This window comes from Panthera pardus, unplaced genomic scaffold, assembly GCF_024362965.1.
Source record: "Panthera pardus isolate Hobbes unplaced genomic scaffold, ASM2436296v1 HiC_scaffold_7, whole genome shotgun sequence".
Lineage (NCBI taxonomy): Eukaryota > Metazoa > Chordata > Mammalia > Carnivora > Felidae > Panthera > Panthera pardus.
The window spans coordinates 67,795,890-67,801,889 of record NW_026527002.1 but is presented as its reverse complement, the minus strand read 5'-3'; the positions used below and the strand labels follow the sequence as shown (position 1 = coordinate 67,801,889).

The window sequence follows — 6,000 nt, the reverse complement described above, 5'->3', positions numbered from 1 at the left end:
CTGGCGGGCAGCGGTTGAACATCTAAGCCTAACAAAGTACAAACATGGAACCTTTATTCCCTCCAGGCACCGCCATCAATGCTGCTGTGTCACATCTCCTCCTCCACCCCGTAGTGATGTCCCATAGCTTTTTGGTCACTTTTAGATACTAAAAAACTCAGCCCAGTGCAATGGAACACAAGTAAGTGTCATGTCAAGTTTGGCATCCACACCCTCCCCTCCCCCTGCTCGGTGCTCAGCCTGTCGGCCCCAGGGACTTGGTGGGGAGGAGGAGATGGTTTCTCTCCCTCCTCTGTCTCCACTCCTAATCCCTCCAGAGGAGAAGAGGAGAATACAGAGAAGAGGAGGAAAGCCTTCTTCCTTTAGGTCACCTATGAGCTCTGAGTAGTTGGCATCCAAATGCTGGCTGTCTCACAGAGCACCCATGGGAGGACGTATGGGTCTCTCCATCGCACAGCTTCCTCATGTGGCAGATGCACTCTAGAAGCATCTCTCCCAGCCCCACCATCCCCACACTTGTACCTTACCCTGCAACCTACCCCACAGCCTACAGGGGCTGGGTACCAGCCACACAATTGTGCCAGACATCTTTGATGCCCCATCTCTCTCTCGTCCTCTCGGCCACCATTCTGCCCTGGCTATCGCTGAAGCAACGAGCTTTAGAATCTTCCTTCTGCTGCCTCAGGCACCCCCTGCTTTCTGCCTGGGGCCCCTCACCATAGCAGCTACGTGCTGGAGTCTGCTCAGCCGCTCTGGCCTATGTGCAAACTGGAAACACGGGAGTCAACCCTGCCTGGAAGCTTCATGGCCAGTGGAAGACAGAAATGGTTTTCCATGACTCTAGTGACAATTCCAAGGCAAGAGCCTGCAGGATCAAGATCCATTTGTCCACAGCAGTAACCACCTCAAGAATGCACCCTTAGGATTGGCTTCCCCTCCCTCTACATCCTTTTTCCCAGCCCCTCCACTCTTGATCTCCAGATTACTTCCCCAAATAAATGACCTGCATATGAGCCCTTGCTGTAGGTTCTGTTTCAGGGGGACCCCAGTGCATGTGAGCCCTTGCCGTAGGCTCTGCTTCGGGGGAACCCCAAGATAGCCCAGCAGACCATGCTTGGCTATTCCCCTGTGGCAACACTTGGCTTATGTGAAACTCCTACATCTTCCCATGCCGCAGGGATGAGGTAGGCTGCCACTGCAGTCCCAGCTCATGGTCCTGCCTATAGGCACTGCAGCTGTGCCTATGCCAGTGAACTCTTCCTGGAGGGAAATTCTCATTCAGACACGAAAGACATGGACAAGAGCTAAGAGGGTGAGATATTTGGTGCCCATGTTTGGGCAGCTTGGTAATCACCCCAGCTTTGTAGCCCAGGGAGTCATTCAAATAGGCCAGAGTCCAGAGGTAGCACGTGCCTCATTTCCACACTCCACGCTTCACACAACGAAGCTGAAGGGAAGAGGAGGAAAACGACTTACCCAAGATGACTCCTAGGTTACGGGCAGACGCAGGCAGGACCAGAGGCTTCCCGACTCCCAGGCCAGTGCCTTTCCCACACGGCCGCCACTCTTAGGGGAGGAGCATCGTGCCGTCAGGGCACAAACAAACACTATGAGACTTTATACACAAATGTGTGGATCCTGGTTCTTCTTAGTAGCGGTGTGATCTAGAACAAGTTATTCAAACCTCTCTTGAGCTCAGCTGCTTTACCTGAAAAACAGTTACAATAACGCCTTCCTCATAAGGTCGATGTGCTCAACAGGCATGTGACTGATAGAAATGCTTACAATGATTACATAACCTCTCGAGACTCTGGGTTTCTTATCTAAGAAATGTTGATAAATCATCTTCAATATTCATATTCCTGGACTTTGGGGAATCACAGTAAGATAATACATAGGAAATCAATTACGTGAGGCCCTAAGACCTGAGAACATTCTCTTGTTGTTGTTACTGCTTCGCCATGGTCAGAAGGTCGGTACCCCAAAATGTTCTTAAGAGGCGGACGTAGGTATTCCACAATGAAAAGGTAATTATTGTCCCAGAATTGGGGAAATACTGGTTCTTTTTTAAAGAGATTGACCAAACTGAGGCAATTAAAGCGAAATCCCCCCAAAATGTGACCAGAACCCAGGAAATCACTGACCACAAAAGGGTCCTTTCAAGAGGAAAGTTAATAATTGCCCTATATTCCCCAAAGTGCAATAAACATACCAGTGACCGGATATAAAACAATATACGTTCAACAAACGATCACGAGCTGAAGCCAAGCGCCCATTTGTTTTTTGCGTATACATACGCATGCACACACACACACACACACACACACACACACACACACACACACACATCTCTGTATGTATACAGAGAGCAATTAAATGACTCACAGGTGCTGTAACACTAGGCAGTGCTGATAGACCTGGGAACCTCATCCAGGCTCTGTGTTTCTAGAGCTTATCTTCTTTCCACTCTGCCTTGTTTGCTGCCTTGAAGGCATCGGCTGTCTGGTTCTCCTTAGTGACCCACCGCAAAACCCTGAAACCCCAAACCCTGTGATTTGTCCTAGCTGGGAGCAAGGAAGCACAGGTTGGTTTGACCGTGTTAGGCTCCTCACGGGGCTTGAGCGGAGAAGACGGTACCCACGAGGCAGGGGATGGAGTGCGTGGGGGCAGCTCCCGAAGGAGAGAGAGGCTGGTGGGTCCCAGGGACAGGCACACCTAGGAGCTGGTACCTGAGTGGGAGGCACTTCCTGATCTGATGGAAACTGTTCATACGCCTTTGCCTTTGTGGGCAAGCTCCGTCCTTATCAGTGTTCTGTGTCTGAGAAAAAGCGGCATTTATTGCTATTGATGGTGACGGTCTATACCCTCAAGGGTCACCCCTCTGGTTGTCGTTGACAGCACAAGACCTGGGGCTTGCTCCTGGGTACAAGGAGTTGAGACAGGTCAGTGTCTTAACCCTCAACCCCGCTGAAATTCAGGTAGGGCAAGGATCCTTGGCCACACCTAAAGCCTGATGCTTCTGGTTGGATCTGGAGAGTTCCAGTAATGAGGAGTAGCTCCAGCAAGCAGGGGTTGGAAGGACTTCAGGGGCATGGCGGGTCTGAGGCAAGGGGTCAGAGGTGGTCTTGTGAGTCCTGGTCAAACCAAACACGCTGTTTCCGCCCAGGCCTTCAGCCAGGCCAGACTCAGGTATAAGCTCCACCAGCCGGTCTTGGGGCCAGCCCTCAGACCTCTGTTCCCCGCCCCCCCCCCCCCCCCCCCCACACACACACATCCTGAAATGGCCCAAAGGCTCCTACTGTCCCTTCTGTGGTCCTGAACTAGAAAAACTAGAGCGGTACTGACCAGTACTTTGAGACCTGAACAGAACCGAACCAGGCTGCGGCCTGGGTCGCGGGGCTGGAAAGTGGGCAAAGAACAGCCGGGACCGACAGAGGCCCCTGCAACCCAAAGTTCACACTCCGAGCATCTAAGGAAGGCCAGCTTGGGTCTCCCAGCGCTTGAAGCAAACGGAGCGCTCCTTACAATACAGTCACTCCCCTCTTATCCGCGGGGGGAATGTGTTCCAAGACCCCCGCCCGACGCCTGAAATTGCAGACAGTACCAAATCTTCTATAGACTGCTTTTCCCTTAAACATACGTACCTATTTGGTATACGTATGTACCTATACGTATTCTGAGGTTTAATTTATGAATTAGGGACAGTAGGAGATGAACAGCAATAACTGATAATAAAATAGAAACCATTATAACAACCTGCCGCAATAAAAGTTACGGGAACGTGGTCGCTCTCTCTCCTTCAAAATCTTATCGTCTTGCACTCACCCTCATCGGGCAGACTTGAGATGATAAAATGACTGTGTGGCGAGAGGAAGCGAGGGGGGCGACTCCGGCTGTGTCGGGGGGGTGGGGCTACCACTGATCTTCCAGTGATTGGTGGGAGGGAGGCTCATCCGCTTCCGGGAGGTGGCTGCCCACCGGTGACGGACAGGGAAAGCGGAACCTGGGGAAGGGAAACCGCGGATAAGCGGGAGTGCGGGAGCACGAAGGACTCAATAGCACCACCTTCTGGCGAGAAGGAAAACTGCAGCAGAATTTGAAACCCACCTAGAGAGAAGCAACCCAGCTCAGACCAGGAGGAGCTTCAGAAGTCACGTCCTAGGTCAAGTCTCTCGGTTCACGAAAAGGGAAACTGAGGCCCTGAGAGGAGAGGAGACTTACACACGATGAAACAGATTACCGGTGGCAGGGCTGAAGCTTGAATTTGAGACTCCAAGCCTGTCACTGAAAGAGTTCTGCCTGAGGCTGTAGAAAGCAAACCTTGTTGCTTATAAAGAACTAGGAGATGTAGGGGCGCCTGGGTGGCTCAGTTCGTTAAGTGTCTGACTCTTGATTTGGGCTCAGGTCATGATCTCACGCTTTGTCAGTTCGAGCCCAACGTCAGGGTCTGTGCCTTCAGCGTGGAGCCTGCATCGGATTCTCCCTCTTTATCTGCCCCTCCCCGGCCCAGGCTCTCTCTCTCTCAAAAATAAATAACATTAGAAAAAAAAAGAAATAGGATCTGGAGCTTCATGTCCCCACCACCACTGTGCCAAGCAGCATGCTAATGTAGATCACTGCTGTCTCCACTCTACAACGGGGACTGTGAGCCTGCTCGGGGGTGTCCAAACTCCTGTTCAGGCGTGTTGGTGCCACAGTTCATGTGCTCTGATCACAATGTCATGTTGCCTCCTGGCAGATTCAAAACTGAAGGCTAGAAGATTTCTATTGCAGCCGCCTTCCTGTATCAGTGAAGAATGCATTCACTCGATTTATCCGGAAGCCTGATGTGCACCCCTGAATTAAACAAACAGGGCTTTATCTTGCTCACCTATCAAGTAATGTAGACGTAAGTGGTTGCTGGCATTTATTCAATAACTCGATAATGTCAAGGCGAGCAGCAGGGCTGTTCTCTTGACTTTTTCTCCTGCTTATCGCTCCAAGGTTTCATGAAGCTACTGAATACAAGGCCACAAGAAAGAGGGAAGCGGGAAGCAGTGTCTGTTGCATTTTGCCTTTTTGTCAGGAAAAGCATCATGCTTCCCAGAGCGCTGGGCGGACCCAGAACCCAGTGACAGAGCCGCCCCGTCCACACTGCAGGATGCACCAGGCACTCTCAAGGTGCTCTTAGCTAGGAAGATGTGAGGCCCTGATATTGTCACAGAGGCTAACCACATCTGCCATACCATGCTGCCCCCTGAAATCTATAAACCGCCTCAGGCCGCAGCACACCCTCCATCCCATCATCCAAATGGTTATCACAGCCTGCGCTGCCCCAAAGTTCCTCTGAAGTCACCTCTTTTGGTTCTGTCTCCCTTATCGGGGTATCATCCGAGGTCTAGCATTCCTCATCTGGTCATTTCAATGGTATTGAAAAGTCCCTTTATTATCTGGCCCCCACCTACCTCCCTATCCTCATTTGTCTTCACTGAAATTGCTGCTGATAAGCAACACCAACAGTCACGTGTGCTGTGACTGGTTGCATTCCTTCCCACTCGCCACTGCCCTGCCCCCGAGCCCACCCAACCCCATCCAACCCCACCAGATCCTCACTCTTAATCCAACATATTTGTTCTCTTCTCATCCTTCGAGATGGCTTAGATGACCATTCCTCCAGGAAGCCTCCTTTGATTCCCACCCCTACCCCGTGTTGGTTACATGACCCTCTGTGCTCCCATAACACCTAGTCATGAATTCCACTCTCATCGAAACACCGGGGGCTCCCAAACCCCAACCCTCAGCCCCATCCTCTCTGTGGGTCTAGATTTAATGGCGTCATGACCTTCCTCTATCAATTGGGAATACATTCACTCACTTTATCAGAAAGCCTGATGGATGGACACCGCTGAATTAAATGAACAGGGCTTAATCTTGCTCACATATCGAGTAATCCAGAGGCACGTGGTTGCTGGAATTCATTCAATGGCTCGATAATGTCAGGGCCAGGAGCAAGGTTGTTCT

The 6,000-nt window shown here is 51.2% G+C and overlaps 1 long non-coding RNA gene across 2 annotated transcripts in view; it reads right to left on the bottom strand.

Annotated features, from left to right (window-relative positions):
• Window positions 1-1,482: 1,482 nt before the first annotated feature.
• The window catches only part of LOC109273151 (uncharacterized), a 44,796-nt gene continuing 40,278 nt past the window's right edge, over window positions 1,483-6,000 (bottom strand). For both annotated transcript variants that reach the window (XR_002082858.2, XR_002082857.2), the window contains exons 2-3: window positions 3,826-4,003; window positions 1,483-1,708 (exon numbers count right to left, since the gene is read on the bottom strand). This is a non-coding gene — a long non-coding RNA (uncharacterized LOC109273151). The remainder of the gene's footprint in view (window positions 1,709-3,825; window positions 4,004-6,000) is intronic.